At 42.2% G+C, this 17,124-nt stretch overlaps 1 long non-coding RNA gene across 1 annotated transcript in view; it reads left to right on the top strand.

Annotated features, from left to right (window-relative positions):
* LOC147017081 (uncharacterized) overlaps positions 1 to 16,714 on the top strand; it is a 52,104-nt gene extending 35,390 nt beyond the window's left edge. Inside the window, exon 3 of the long non-coding RNA XR_015049716.1 lies at positions 15,991 to 16,714. This is a non-coding gene — a long non-coding RNA (uncharacterized LOC147017081). The remainder of the gene's footprint in view (positions 1 to 15,990) is intronic.
* Positions 16,715 to 17,124: the final 410 nt, after the last annotated feature.

Below are 17,124 nucleotides of genomic sequence, written 5' to 3'. Positions count from 1 at the left end.
AGACTGAGGTGGTGGATGAAAATACCCTTAGGACAATCCCCAGTTCCGACTTGGTGTGTCTGCAAAATTTGGGGTTGTCGGCTCAGCGGTCTTTGCAAAAAACGTGAACAAACAGAAAGACAGACAGTCAGAAAGATGAATGATCAATTTTATTTATGAGATTTACATTTTTTTTATTCATCAACGATTTGGATTGTGGTGGGGGTGGGGGCAGCGGGGGTGGTGGTCAGATTCAGAAAGGTCCAGATACTTTAATAGATTGGGTAAAAGATTAACAGATGTAGTTTAACATAAAGAAGTGTAAGGTGCTGGGGTAGGGGGTAAGAATAACGAAAGCAGGGATTACATGACGTCACATGCAGACGTGAAACGTGTCACACAGGAGAAGTACGAGGTAAGAATCGATACGGTTGGGGGGGGGGAGTTAGCAGACAGCATAGTGCCAGGCAGAAATATGTAAAGCAAATAGGGTTTTAGGTTATCTTCATAGGGGGATAAATTATAAATCAAAGAAGGTAGTGTTAACATTGTCGAGTAATTTTGAGAGGCCTCATCGAGAAAATTATGCACAGTTTTGGTCACCGCATCTTTGGGACGGCTGAAGTTGACAGGAATCAGTCATTAAAAAGGAGGCGATTATGAGGGGATTTCATTGAGATGTTTAATATAATGAAGGGTGTGGACATGATAGGAGCAGCGGAGTTTTCAGCAGAGTGGACAGTTTTAGGACCAGAGGCCATTCACAGCTTGAGGGTAAAGAAGATGAGAGTTAGGACAGTTTTAAGACAGGGATCTTTCAGTCGGAGAGTGGTTAATGCATGGAATGGTCTACCCAAATCGGTGGTGGCAGTCGAGGGGGTAGATAAGTTAAAATGGGATTTTGATAGGTAGCTGGATATATATATATATATATATATATATATATATATATATATATATATATATATATATATATATATATATATATATATAAACACCAGGTGTTGGCTTCATGGTTAGGGTGGAGGGCTTTGGATCCTTGGGTCCTGAGTTCAAATCCCGCTCTGTTGAAACTCTTGAAACTGTTGAAACTGTTGAATTAATACCAGGTGGGGTTAATTCTGCCAGCCATCCTTCCGAGGTCGGCAAAATGAGTGCCAGCATGCTGTATCAGGACCCTTAACCGTTATACTGTGTCGGAGTGGCGACATGTCCAGGATTGTGCTCAATAGCGAAGGAGACTGCCTTGGCGGCACCAACGCTCTGCACAGAGTATGGTCCCAATCTTCTCCTCCTCCAGGATATATTGGAGTTCCTGTATATCGATATGGGGATATTGGCATGTTTACATGATTCAGAACTTGAATGTGGATGGGTGATGATACTTGGGTTGGTGCAAAGTGGGCATGATGGGCCAAATAGCCTCCTCCTGCGCCAAAGTTCCTTGTGTGTATTCATATTCCAGTCGGTAAGGCGATTCTTTAAAGGACTGGGAGACTAGTCTAGGGGTGTGTTCACTCCGCGCTGATGTGTCTAAGCTGGGTTTGAATCTCGACCCCAGCTAGAAATGGTCACACCTATGTTTCACATGTAAAGTAGGGTGAGGCATCATTGCATATATCATCCATCAGATGGACATTAATTTGGAGGACCAAACTGGGCGTTGTAGTATGGTAAAGATCCCACTAGACTATGTCTTTCACGCACAGTCGAGAAGTTATCGTCGGTCCCTCTGAACAAATTTTGAATTCCTGCCACCTTCATTCCAATGTCTGGCCTAGATAGCCAGTTCGTAAAAAAACTTGGGCCAAAACCTTCCCCGGCCCATTCCACCAACAGAGAAAAAAAACATTAATTTGTCGTCTTCAGACACATCGGGTTGCCGAAGCAGTTTTCCTTGGCCAGTGTGCACAATCCTTGGGACGTGTCGCCACTCCGACGCAGGATACTCGAATGGCTCATTCTTCCCAGTAATCTGGAACTCATTTTGTCGACCTCGCAAGGATGACAGGCTGAGTGAAGCCCACCTGGTGTTGTTATCTTAACGGCACGACAGGAGCTCAAAATCAGGACCCTTAACCGTTAAACCAACACCAGGCATTAAAGGAAGGTGGAAATTGTTAACGTAGTAGTAGTAGTAGTAGTAGTAGTAGTCGTAGTATAGTAGTAGAAGTCCTTGTCGTAGTAGTATTTAAAATATATGTTACTTGTGGAATAAAATTGTGAAAATTAAAAAATGTTTGCTCTGGATGCTTTAATATTATATAAGCGATTGTATTTTTAAAAATATTTTGGTCAAGACGACGAACTAATGCATATTTTTAAACAATCTCAGTTATTTCGCATTCACATGATTTAGAATGCAAACCCTTGTATTGGTTCAGCAATTAAAATTGCTGATTTGGAACAGCAGCAATTTATATATTTTCTAATTTAAATATTAATGGCTGGGGGGGAATTACAGCATTAGCAAGAGTAAATAATTATTTCATTGTTTATTCTGCTGTGACTCCATGAATGTGTCTTTTGGTAACATATTTTCATCCCGTTGAACCTGTCACGAACATATACATATGATTTGTATCAACCATCTGGTGAAACGATTCCACATCCCGTTGTTTCCATCATAATGCATCCCACATGTCTTAGGCAAGGTTTGCTTTACCGTTTACTCCTTGTACCCTGAAGCATATGTACTATCCATCCATCGGGACCATACTCTGTGCAGAGGGTTGGTGCTGCCAAAGCAGTCTCCTTGGCTATTGTGCACAATCCTGGATGGGTCACCACTCCGACACAGGATACCAGCAAGCTGGTACTCATTCTGCTAACCTCGTAAGGATAACAGGCAGAATCAACCCCATCTGGTATTAATTCAACAGTGAATGGGATTTGAACTCAGGATCCTCGGATCACAAGCCTACCACCCAAACCATTGAGCCAACACCAGGCAAATATGTACAATGAGCTTGATTTTTCTCTTAGTTAACTGAAATGCTTTGGGAGATATAAGGGTAACATTAAAAAAAATAAACAACATTCTCTTCTTGCAAACAAAACCTTGACTACACTAGGTGCAGTAGGATAAAGGCATTAAAGCACTAAAACAGGCAAACATGGGCCATGGAATTTAGACATGTACCCTCTGCAATTCAAGGAAACACCTGGAAATTTTGAATAATCGGAAGGGCATTTCAGATGTCGTGCCTTCTTCTTTCACGAACTTGTTACCTACGCCACCGAAAGTGGACAGAGGTTAAGTATTCATCTGTGTTTGTTTGTCTGTCTGTGAACAGGATATCTTAAGAAGTTGTGGATAGATACGAACAAAACTTGGTGAACAGGTTGGGTGTGTGACAAGAACAAATTGATTAGATTTTGGTGAAGATCTGGATCCGGATACAATAATTTAAATTTTTTAAAAGTGATTCTTCACTATTGAGTAATAATGCTTTTTCTTATCCTTCTTCTCCTTCTTCTTCTTTTTCTTCTGCACTATTGAGTAATTAGACTTCGTCTTCTTCTTATTTCATGTCGCTGCACTTTTCACAGCCAGTGTAAAACTCAGGATCTGGCACAGGAGTTGAGGGCCTTCAAGCCATCTGATCTGCAAAGGTTCTGGTAAGAGAGGGCAATCCAGGAGATGCTGCATTGTTTGAGGAGCCTGTCCACAGTCACAATCGATAGGGCCGTTTTGATTATATCCTCACTTCTGCATTAGGACTCTGCAGCATCCAACTCCAGTCCTGAGGCGGTTGAGACACAGCTAGGTTGGCCATGTGTCCCTGGCTCATTTTGGCTCATAATTTTATAGCTAAAAGCTCTTAGCTAATGTCAGCTAACACAGATAATTCTACTGATCATGAGCACAAGTATAACCAACAATATAGCAGTGGTTTCAAAAATGTTCTATGCTTGTTTCAGCACAATTTGAACAATCGGAATCAATTGAGCCAAATTACCGCAAAACACAGTCTGAGATATCTAAAAATTTATCATATCAATATTTTACGGCCAGGGATTCATTTTTCCTCAAATCTAATGGTTGGAATCAATTCAGCACTCCAAAAAACCCCACAAGTCAATATTGACATCCCACAAGTCAATATTGGAAAAAGTTAATTTTTCTGATTTTTTCGTGCAGGCCCTCTGAGCACCCAAACTTTGATTGGCTCCCCAGAATTTTCCACAAGGATTTGGGTTTGCACTAATTGATAGGTGTTAGTAGACACCTCGATGAATACGTTAGTGAATAAATTTTTTGATAAGCTATTTTTTCACAGATGGTCAATACAATTTGCTAAAATTCCCTAACTAAATGTAAAAAGTGCTGTCTACTTCAATCACTCCTGATAGCTTAGTCTAGCTAATACTGGATTGACATTCACAAACTAATGCTAGCAGATAGCAAACCAAGCTTCACGTCTATCTGAGGAACAGCACACTTTGTGATGCAATGCCCAGTTGCCTGTGAAGAACCACTCTCACAGTTTCTATCCAGCTTGGCCAGGAATCAAACCCAGACGAGAGAGCTCAAAGGTAAGTGTGCTCCCTCTGCACGAACCTGTCAGACTTTTGGGAGTATAAATGTAATGACATGCAAATTAGATTGGTAGTCATCATGGAATTGACTGTGAATACAGTGAGCAAGTATCTAGTAAGTGTCTACCCAAACTAACGTGGTCATCCTGATTATTGAACAGCACTTGGACAGTATTGAACTTGGTCCTTATTGAGCAGTAAAAGTTATTTCTTTCTTTTTATGTTTACCCCACGCACGTGTGAAGTGAGAAGTTGGGTTAAGCAATTGCTTCACTTCTGTCTGTCTGTCTGCAAACGTCAGTTTATGATCAAGGAACAACTAAATTTGAATTGAAAGTTATATTTTGCACATGAATCATTAAACAAACCTTTAATTTTACCGTACATTGTCTCGAAATTGGTTCTGATCACACATGCGCAGAGAGGAGTGAGATAATTTCTTTACTCTGTCCACCTGCCTGGTAGTCAGACAAAATTGAAAATCATACCAAACAGGAAACTTACTGTTTACCTTCGCATTCTGCAAAAGGTTATGTTTTGGTCGCTGTGTATTTATTTATTTGTGAATATGTGTGTTTGTTTGTTATTCGCATAACTCAGAAAGTATTAAACCGAATTGCATGAAAATTGGTGGGATGATTCGTGATTATCCAAGGACGATTTGATTAGATTTTGGGAGCGATCGGGTCAAAGGTCAAGGTCATGAAAAGGTCAAAAACACACTTTTGAGCATAACTTCCTTCATAAGACAGCTATCGACATGCAACTAACGCCATATTGTTCCACAATGAAATACCTTTCAGGTACGTAGTGTCAGATTTGACGTGACATCATTAGAAGTGCGTCAAAATGACGTCACAAGATGACGTAAATTTTCAATTTTCGAACTCATCAGTTTTGATCATACCGTTTTGTAGGACTTACCTTAAGGACGTCACACACCAAAATTGACGTCGTTCAGACTGACCGTTATGACGTCATTGACGTTTGAACATAACGTTTTTCAATTGTGGCTAAAATGTCCTGATATTTTATATTCAAATATCTATGTAATTTGAAAAGGAAATTGTTCCAAATCCAGGCATTATGATCAGTACCAAAATATCTGCTTATTTATGAACAGGTTTTGCAAATTAACTCTATGGTCAAGGTCAAGGTCAAGGTCACACTCAAGGTCAAAATATACTTGTAGGCATAACTTGAGATCTAATAGAGCTATTGACATGAAACCAACGTTAAAATGTTCCGTGAAATAAGAGCTTTCAGGATGGTAGTCCGCGATTGGTAGTGACGTCATTGGAAGTGCGTCAAAATGACGTCACAAGATGACGTCATTTTTAAACTTTCGATTTTTTTTCAGTGTTTATCATTCCATTTTGTTGGACTGCCCTCAATGACGTCTCACACCAAATTTGACGTCCATCGGACTGATGGTTGTGACGTCATGGACGTTTTTAAATGACGTTTTTCAAATGTGCCTGGAAAAAAGTAGCGGCGGCGAAGGTATGCGCTCTACCGAGTGCCCGTTCTAGTTTTAAGAATGTCATGAAGGACACAAACAGCAAGCATGAAGAACTAATGTACCATGTTGGATAAGGTGGTGTAAAAGATTCTGCTTCAATAACAGTAAATTTCCCCCAAAAAAATTTCTACACCCTTTGGAATATTTATTTTATTTCCTCCACCACTGAAAGTGAATGGATGTTACATTTTCAACCCTGTTTGTTTGTTTGTCTGTGAACAAAATCTCTCAAAAAGAAAGTAATGAACGGATTCGGACAAAACCTGGTGGACAGGTTGGTGTGTGACAAGGACGAACTGATTCGATTTTGGTGAAGATCCTTATACGATAATTTTTTTATTATTTCACAAGCGATTCTTTACCATTACATTGAAAGATGGGACCAAAAACGATATGTAACATGATATTTCAAAAGTTGTGGATGAGTTATGACAAAGCTTGGTGCATGAGTTGGGTCGGCTACAAGAACAAGTCGATTATATTTTGGTTCCGGTCCAGATCCAGATCCAGCCCATCAGTGGGATACAAAAGGTCACCTGGTCAGCATGGTGGAGGTATGCGCTCTACTAAGTGGCATTCTCGTTTTAACTGAATTATATATCGTACTGTACTTAACACTGCAGATAAATCCCTTTTTATATTTGCATCCTTCTTTCAATGAGGCCTCATCCCTTCGGATTTCTATCTTATGGTTATTTCCCCATGTGAGTCTCATCGTTCCAATCTTTAAGGTGCTTCACACGTTAAAAAAAAATCTTTGTGGGTTGTGTAATGTTTCTTTCCTTTGGGTTTACAGTGTTTGTGACCTTGCCTCCCAGCCGTTCTGGAAAATTATTTCATAACAATAATGATTTTCAACTCAGACTCAAACTTTTGAGTTTCAAAATTTTGTCTCACCGAGTTTAAACTAAGCAGTGTTTTTTTTCTTTTCTTTTTTCCACCAGTTTTCCAGGCTTTTGGCAATTACTTTGTTGTCTTCATCAATTGGCACTTACCAACGTTCATAAAGTAACCATGAACCCTAACCCAAACTCTCGCTCCCTCCTTGAGGAGCCAGTCAGGGTGGCTCTTTACTTTGGCACAAGGCAGCACAGTCACCATTGCCTGTTCATGGGAAAACAGTCACAGTCTGCTTCAAGCCTACTCTCAGGGGTGCTCCCCCTGGTCACAACTGCAGAACCAACAACAGTTCCCCCAAACCTCCAGGCAGTGGTGTCCCCACCATTTTCCCATGAACAGGCAGTGCTGCCCTGCCCGGTTACACAATACCACAACCTGACGGGGATGATCTCCCCGACTTCTTTTGGTTTTATCCTGACTGCCCATGGTGACCCTTCATCTTCTTCAGACAGTCCTCTTAAGGGACTGAACCTCATTCTGTATACAGCAGGCAGATGCATTTGGACCCTGGGATGGACTCTTCCATGGTCATGATGAGGAAAGAAAAGGCTAAATCAACTGCAAGTTGGTGCAAGCCCCTTCGAGATTGTTCCCAGACCCTTGAGTTGCTCTGAAGAGTTGTTCAACCACAGCTCCAGGGAAGATCTCTCTTCTCAAATGTGATTCATCTCTTTTCTCTTCAAGATCATCATGCTCAATCTTTGCTGACATCTGACCAGTGGGTGGCTGCGAGGTTTCCAAGCTAGACTGGCCCAATCTAAAAGAAGAGGAAATGGTTGCAAGCAGGAATGATGGTGAGGGCACAGACCCCCTCTTTAAGATGTTTATACAAATTCTGCAGTGGGCCTTGAGTAGGGTTTGGTTCCTGAGCTTCCCTTTCAGCAGCCTTCTGCTACAAACAGCCAGCAAAAGAGTAAGACACCAGCAGCTCTTGGGGCTCCATCTTCCGACGTAAAGTGAGAGCTCAGCCTTCCGGGGAGCAGCGGAAGTGATACCATAGATCTTGGTTCTATTTTTGCTTTTTCCTACCTTTCAGCAGAATCTGCTTCCTTTTCTGCTGAGGCAAATCACAGAGAGGTGCAGCAGGTGATGTAGGCAGGGTTGAGGCAGTAGCCTTGTGATGCCGTTATCTCCCTCAAGTGGCACCACAGACACGAGAAGCTGAATATTTTTGCCATGTGATCGGTCAAAAGCCACCACGGCCTTCAGTCAGTTGGGATGTCTGGGGAATCTGATTTTTGCTCATTACGAAGAGAACTATGTATGACTCACTTTGCACCGAGCATCCACTCAAATCGGTCACTCCAGGTGTGAAACATGCTTTTCACTTCATACCAGAAGATTACAGAAAATATTTTGCCATTTTTTTGTCCCTCCCCAGCATTAGAATGTTTGACAAAGTGTATCGTAGTAGATCAGAACCATTCCCAAACTTTCTGCTTCAGGTCATTTATGCGCTTTAGGAAAGGTGGAGGTTCTCTTCAGTCATAGCTAGAACCAGCTTGTGCCTTATTACATACCAGGGATGTCTACAATCTTTTTGTATGGAGTCTGACTGAAGGCCATACCTGAAGACAGGAAGCTCAGTGCATACCACACAGATTGAGAACACTGTCACATCCATCTCCACGGTAGTGGTTTAGGCAAATTGGCAGAGAGCAAGTCTTTGCTCACTCTGCCAATGCATGTGCCACTGTTGTTTGGGGTCACTTGCCGGCCACCATTCTTCTTCTTCGTCTTCTTCTTCTTCTTCTTCTTCTTCTTCTTCTTCTTCTTCTTCTTCATCTTCTTCTTCTTCTTCTTCTTCGTTCGTATGCAGCACAAGGCTGCAGGGTAGCATCATTGGCTGAGGGCGTGGCTGTGCCACTGATGCAATGCCCTCTGCTGGTTTGGGCAGGAATTTGGAATTTGGCTACAGTACCGGTGATAGCTCACCTACTCTTTGTGAAGGTTACCATGAGATCTTGAACATCCACCAATTAATCCTGGCAGATGGGACATCCATTTAATGTCCATCTGAGGGACAGCACACACATTGATGAATCACCCTGCCTGGGAAGCTCAGAAGACCCAAAATATCCCAAAAGACCCAAAATAACTCAAAAGACCCTGAAGACCCAAAGACCCCAAAATGACCTGAAGACCCAAAAAGACCCTGAAGACCCAAAAGACCTCTTGAACATTAATACCATTTAGACCCCTTGGACCTTTTCATAACAAATACATTTCAAATAAATATCTCACCAATATTACAAATAAATTTGTACAAAAGAAATGTGTGTATTATGATTGGTGTAAATCATGCCAACACAGCAAATCTGTGACAATCTCTGCAATGACGTGTGGAGAGGTGAGCTGAGTGAGCTGATCCACGCAAGTGAGTTGAATAAAGTTGTGCTTCCCACCTTGGTAAGACTGGTGCTTTCCAGTTGGACATGGAGTGCTTTGTGCTGTCTGGAGAGTGGACATCCCTTTAACCTTCGTGTCATGCAACTCAGCAACCATGACCTTTGGCATGCTGCAAATACACACATACAAGGTATATCTCGTCACTGAGTGAACTCCAATGCCAATGACTGAAAATCATATACCATTCACTTTAACCCCGTTTTGATTCAATGTTTATTCAACAATTATTTTTCGAACATTGTGAACAAGTCATTATGAACTCAAGTTGCAAGTAAGTCGCAAGCAAGTCGCAAGTCCGAATCGAGTCACAAGTGGCAAAATGTTGCGACTCGAGTCGCCAACTCTGATCAAGAGTGACAAATTTGTTTTGTCAATTGTCTCCATTGGCTTCATAGTCAAATTGGAGTCACCCCTCCCAGAAGGCATTTTTCACAGAGAAACAACCTTACCACAGGATCCTACAGCATGACAAGTGGTGGTCATTGAAATCCAGACCCTTGTTGAGAAAAGGGCAACCGAGGAGGTAAAGTGGTCTTTTCCTGTCTATCGTGGTCTATGCCCAAGGAGGTAAAGTGGTTTATGAAAAGGGCAATCGAGGAGGGAAAGTGGTTTATGAGGACCATGGTCTATGTCTGTCGATGGTATTCCTCATCCCCAAATGCATCATCAGACTGCAGATGGTTTTGAATTAAAAGGAGATAAATCAGTAATTCTGCAGCCCCTCTTTTCGCATGGATACACTTAATTCCATTCTGCAACTCCCGAAGCCAAGGAATTGAGCAGTAACCCTGGACTTAAGAGATGCATATCTGCATGTTCCCATGCATGCTGAGTCCCTTCATCTATTGGGGTTTGCCATGGGGGATTGGGTTTTCAGATACACCACCCTGCCCTCTGGCCTGATGCCCACCCCTGAATCTTCACCAGACTGGTGCAGTTGGTGCTAGTGACACTTCCTCAAAAAAACACCATAATTTTTTGTACCCTTCACAGCTGGTAGCAAGTGGCATGGTCAGCAACTCACTCCTCCAGAACCATTTGCAGATTACCATCACATTGGTCAAATCTCTTGGCTCCTTTATCAATTGGGAGAAGTCCAGTTTGACTCCTTCCCAATTCAATTCTTTCCTCGGGGCGGAATTAGACATTCCAGCTCAGCTAGTATGTCCAACCACCCACCTCAAAGAGAAGATCCAATCGAGGTCAACTCGACTAACATCACTGCAAGTGGCTCCGACAAAGGTATAGCTTAAGTTCCTGGGCCTCCTCACCAGTCAAGTAGATCTGATACTGGATTGCAGGTTCCACATGCAACTGGTTCAGATGTACCTTCGATGTCACTACTCTCTTCAAAGGGATCCCCTGAACCTACCCATCCCCAACCCCCATAGGAGCTGAAGCAGCTCTTCAGGAGGTGGAGCAGCTGAGAGACCATCCTGGTGGGAAAGCCATTCAGGCCACATCTGCCTTCAGTGGTTACAGCAATGGATGCCTTCAAGGAGTAATTGGGACCACACTGTCAGCACAATTCTTTGTTCAGCAAGTGGTCCCCACCCCAACATGCCCCCCCCCCCACCAAGAAGCTTGAGCTCACATCAACACGCTTAGAGATGAGGGCTGGCTATTCGTGGTTTTCTAGCTGTGGAGAAAAGGCAATTCATACTGATCAAGACGGACAACTGCATGATTATGGCATATATCAACAAACAGGGAGGAACTCACTCCTACTCCCTTTGCCATCTGGCAATGGACGCCTGGGGATGAACCTGCCTGTATGACTTTGGATCTTTTTGCAGCATATATTCTGGGAAAGACAACTTACTGACAGATTTTCTGTCAAGATGACATTACCTTCCATCAGAGTGGACACTCCATCCACAGCTCATAACAATGATTTAAAGTGTTTCACATCTCCACAGATTGACTTGGTTGTCTCGTCACTCAGTCACCACCTTCCAGTGTACTGTTCTCAGACAAAGGATCTGGCTGCTTGGGTGATTGACATATTTTCCATCTCCTGGACGGCCGTGGTCTGGTATGCCTTCCCACCATTCCAGGTAATCCCGCAAACCCTCACAAAGTTAGAGTAGGAGTGAATGTAGGTCTTCATTGTAGCTCCCAGGTTTCCCAGACTCTCCTAAGTTGGCGAGCTTCTGTGCCTCCTGGTGGGGTTATTGAGGCTCCTTCCTTCCATGGAGGACCTCCTCTCCCAAACCCTGCTCAGGAATTCCACACAGGAACCTGGCCTATCCCTGACTAATACTGTGGCATCTCTCAGGAGATCTGCGGAGGAGGCAAGCCTTTCTGGAAGGGGTGCCTCTTTCACCACCCAGTGCCATTGGGAATCCACCTAAATTACCTATGATTCCCATTTGGCAGCTTTCCTTCAATGGTGCTTGGATCATGAGGTGGATCTTGTTGTTGCCCCTTTAGGAAAGGTGGCTGACTTCCATCTTCCTTTTTTGATGCAGGGTTAGCTTTCAAAACAATTAAGTGTTACTGCACAGCTATTGCAGCAATTCACAAAGGTTTTCTGGACAGATCTTCTGTTACATCATCGAGAGTTCTTACCAAACTTGTCAGGTCCTTTTTGAATATGCCCCCGATCGAAACAGCTGGTTCCTTCTCAAGACTTCGGCTCAGGCACCATTTGGAACCTTTTAGAGGCTGCATCTCTGCAGCATCTGCCAGAAAAGACAGCCTTACTCATAGCTATAGCCTCAGGACAGAGAGGCAGCACCATCCATGCTCTCACCATGGCCAGTGGCCACATTTGTTTCAAGCCAAGGTCTGTGAAGCTGATCACTCATGCCAATCTATTGGACAAAAACCAATGGCAGACCCTCGACCTCAGTGGAGGTGGTCCTCCAAAACCTACAATCCGCCTCCTCTGAAAAAGAAAATTGCATGCCCGGTCAGGGCATTGCAGTGCTAATTGTACCATCCATAGCACTTGCTGGTATTACCCCAACTCTTTTTCAGTATGAGGGAACCATATAAGGCAGTTTCATGTGATACGATCTCACATTGGATTGCATCAGCAATCCGTGCAGCTGGTGATGGTGCCATCATTACTGATAGAGTAATAGGGCCCATGACACGAGAGAGATGGGCGCTTCCTGAGCTTTCTACCATGGTGCTTCCGTTTATGACATCCTAATGGTGGCCTACAGGGCAAGTACTGACTTTATTGTGTTGTGCTGCCTGAGAGATGTGCTCGCTGCACAATCTTCCTTTGCTGGAGCCTCCATCTCCACAGCTAGTCATAACTCTCACTAACCATTGTAATTCCCTGAGGGGGTAACTCTCGCCATCCCACCACCAACTGCCACAAGGTGGCAACCTATCTTATTTGAAGAGACTCGGTATAGGTATAAGTTATGAATCAGTAGTAGACCACAAAACTCTGGCCCAGTCGTGATCATTCTATCTCCCATTAACTTATGGACGATAGCCCATAAGTGTAAGTTTTTGGTAGATAGAATGATTACTACCTGGTAAACCCACCCCTCCTCCCCTCCGGTGGACTGAATGAACTGGACGAGAGTTTTGTGGTGTACTAATACTTTGTGGTGGTACCCCTTCAGCAAAAAGTGCTGGGTCTCTCGCAGTGCACTATGGGTGCCAGCTGGGCACAACCATTAGAGTTATATGGGGTGAGTGGTATTTTTGGGGTATTTGTGGGGCTTTTAAAGGGAAAAGCTTATTTGAAGAGACTTGACAGATAGGTATAAGTTATTAATAGACAGAATAATCACTACTGATAATTACAATCTACATCACATTTGCTTTTGATGCAAATGTGTTTTCTTGCATCCCAGGCAAGCAAAATCCAGGTTTGTTAATGTGTACTTTACCATTATACTGTATAAACAGAAAAAAAACACAATATAATGAAACTATAAACACACAGGTGGTTCACCTGGAGCGTTCTCATCGGAACCTCTGGCTCATGATGCAGGAAACCCAGGATAACATCCCATACACCATATGGGTTTGTTCATTGTTTACTGGTGTCCTTATAAATCATGTTCAATAAATTGACTTCTACTAATGTCTTTGTCTTGCGTGATTTATTTATAAGCTCTTCCAGGAGCCTTGGATCAATGTTGAAAAAGAAGGTGAATGTAAATTAATGGTGTTTGGAAAACAAAATTCAAATGAACAAAGTTTAAGAAGAAATCATGCTGATAGTTCACCGGTATATAACATATCGTTCCATTTGATTTAGATATGCCTAATATACGTTGTTGCCTCATGTGTATTAAATTATTGTTCCAAAGGTGGGCAACTTTTGGGAGAATCAGGCTTGAGGTGTCTTTCGTACAATAATTGGAGATAAAAAGGTATTCGTGGCATAAAGCTTTATGAAAGGTCTTCAAAATGTTTTTGGAATGAGATACAGAGAAGAAACGGCAAATATTTATATTTTAAATTACACAAACACACACACACACACACACACACACACACACACACACACACACACACACACACACACACACACACACACACACACACACACACACACACACACACACACACACAGGAAATACTTTTCTTCCTAACGTGTTGGAAAAACATTGGCGTTTCTTGGACTATTGCAGATATCTTCCCTGTTCTGGGCTCATCGTCCAGATGAGATGTTATGTGCGGAGGAGTGGTTATATTCCTTCCAGCAGACTGTCTGCCTCTTGATTCGATTCCCAACGGCATCACACTTGACTGCAACGACTCTCTCTGTAGGCAAGGTGTTGCATCAAGAAGTGTGACGTTCTTTGGAGGCGATATTAAGCTGCCTGTCCTGTTTGCTCGCACTCGAGTCCATTCAGCATATATGAGGATGGGATGCCATACTTCTGTGGAATGAATGAGATGTCACAAAGTCGATGATCTGCAATGAATCATCATCAGATGTAAAGGTGGCAAACAGTATGTGCTTCAAAACATCTGCATACCAGGTCACGTGCCCACTCACTTGACAGTAAGATGAGATAACATGTTGTTTTTTTTTTGGATGCTTTGAGCGTTGTTCTACATGGAGGAGCATCTGGAGAGTCCAAATTGTTAAAACGCAATTCGTTTCTCAATGCAAACCCACCTGCTTGGTGACATGAATAATGCATTCTAAGCTTATATAATTTCTCTTTTTTTGTTTGCGAATTCCTGCGGTATTTTTTTATAGCCAACTGAAGACGATGCGATGTTTGAGACTGCAATAATAAAAAATAACTCGAGCACAACCACTGAGTTATAAATGCAATTATGACTCGTCTTTGCTACAACAAGGGAATAACAATGTTATTATGGAAATCGCTATGATGAAACATGATGATTTTGGGAAGCTGATGTTTTTTTTTTAATCTTTATGAAAGACTTTACATGTTCCATATATTTACACTTTTGAAAGAAGAGCCATTGATAAACAAACTATTTCAGTCATAACTACAGGGTGAGTCATAACTAATGATCATTTTGGATCATTGGTATCTCCTGCAGTGAGGCTGAGTCTTTGGGCCTCTCACTCTCTCACTTGCAGACAGGTCGGTGGTCTTTCTGTCTTCTACCGTCTCCTCTCCGGTCTCCCCCCTGCTCTCTCTGCGATATGTCGCCACACCCCTCCCCCCCCCCCCCGCCACATATTTCTGCAGGGCACTCAAGGTCCGCCAGCAACCCCCTTCTGGTAAAACTTCCAAGATCACGAATCACTGCTCACCTTCACTCTTTCATTCCTTTTTTTTCCCCCGCCTTTGGAACAATCTCCCACACTCTCTTCAATTCCAATCCTCCCTCCAAGTCTTCAAAACAGCTGTTCACCACCATCTCTTATCTTCCCCCATCCAACACCTCGATTTTTTCGACCCCCGTTAATCCACCCCAAACCCACCTCCTTCAAATTCCATGCCTTCCTTCCCAAAAGTTCCCTGTCGTGTAAGGTCCTATGAGTCCCTGTAATGTCCATCTTGTACACCCCGTGTTCGCTGCCCCCACCCCTCTCCCTTCCACATATCCAGGGCCGGATTAAGACATTTAGAGGTCCTAAGCACAGAAAAGATTATAGTACCCCCATATACTGTATATGTAATCCAAAATAAAAACAATACTAAACCGTAAAATGAAATTTTATTTTTCCAAATGAAACAAAACTTACAATAAGGTTTGTTTACAGTAAACGCTACGGCATCAGTATTGCATTGCATAAAAAAAAATGTGTAAAAAAAATATTCTTGTATACGTTTTTTTTTTTTTTTTTATTGTGGGGCCCCCTTTTTGTGGGCCCTGGTTCAGCTGCAACATTTGCACCATGGTCCATATAAGTAAATCTGGCACTGGAAAATCTCTGTGGGGCCCCTCTTCCCTTGAGGCCCTAAGCATGTGCTTATTTTGCTTAATGGTTAATCCAAGGCTGCACATATCTCTTAATATCTCTATTCCCCACTGTTTTGTCCTTCCCTCTCCGGCCCCTCTTGTATCCTGCCTCCATCCCCCTTGTTGTGTGTTGTGCATTATCTCTCATACAAACCTCGACAATGTACACAAGAAAAGAAAAAAATAAGTCCCAGGACACAGTTTTAGCTGCTTATACAAGATTTGTTTATTCCATATATTTATACTGTTTTCTGTTTGTTTGTTTTCAGAGAATACAAGTAATACATTAAACCAAGATGGCAGACACAGTCCATTTACAGTGGGAAGATAGGCTGGCAGCAGTGTTGTGGTACCACGACAGGAGAAACACAAAGAAGATGATGAAATCGCATGTGGATGCACTCGATGTCTAATCTGATGGTATTGAAATTGTTATATTTCTGTAATCTACCAAATATAACACAATTTATATTTGTGTATTTGTTTGTGTGATGTGTGCCCCCCATCATAAGGACGATTTAAGAAGGGTTTTAAAAGCCAATTATTTAACACGACTTGTGTGTTCACTACGGTCTGTCTTTTTTTCAGGATAAAAAACTCGAAAAATACTTTCCATTAAAGAGCAATTACGTCTCTTCTTTTGGAAATGTTCACGGTGACTCAATAGTGGTGTACAGAAGCGTTAAAAAATAACAATAAATACAAGGCGCAGGGAAGTGATATTCACTGCATGTGATGTGTAACACGCACAGCATAAAACGAGTGTTCATTTACATACGTGTGATGTCAAATAAATAAAGAAGATATAAGCACACCTGACGCTAGGCCGAGGCTTCAGGCCTTGGCATGCTCACGAGGCTGTACCCTCAAAATGAAAGGTCCCAGAAGATACAGAAAATGGGGTAACATTTGCACATGTTGTATTTTACAATCACACTTTTTCTTGCAACAGAACATCATGTCTACCAGTCTGAATATTTCGAATAAAATAATTCCAACCTGTAAATGTTGACGGGCTTTTATCGAGTATTTTATTATTACTCCTGTTATTATGTATTGCTCTTATTACTGCAATATGTTATTACTCCTGGGGTGTATGGCTCACCCTGGTAGATGGTATAAACAAATCTTGCATAAGCAGCTAAAACCATATCCTGAGACTTATGGCTCACCCTGTAGAATGCTATTCGGTATCGTTCAAGAGCTATGGCACTATTAATCATGTGTCTGGGTCCAAATGGTTTGGGGATGATTTCCGAATCAGAATTTTGTGCCGATTACAAAAATCAATTTCTTAATTTCTGCAGCTACCGATTTTTTTTTTGATTTTTTTTTGTGAAAAACACCATTCTGTGTTTTTTTCACCTATAAAATCAAAAAATCGTTTTTAATTCAGAGTTATG

The sequence above is a fragment of the Eptatretus burgeri genome, chromosome 11 (genome assembly GCF_056783735.1).
Source record: "Eptatretus burgeri isolate ZD-2024b chromosome 11, Ebu_testis_v1, whole genome shotgun sequence".
Classification (NCBI taxonomy): Eukaryota; Metazoa; Chordata; class Myxini; order Myxiniformes; family Myxinidae; genus Eptatretus; species Eptatretus burgeri.
This window is presented reverse-complemented; position numbering and strand designations above follow the sequence as displayed.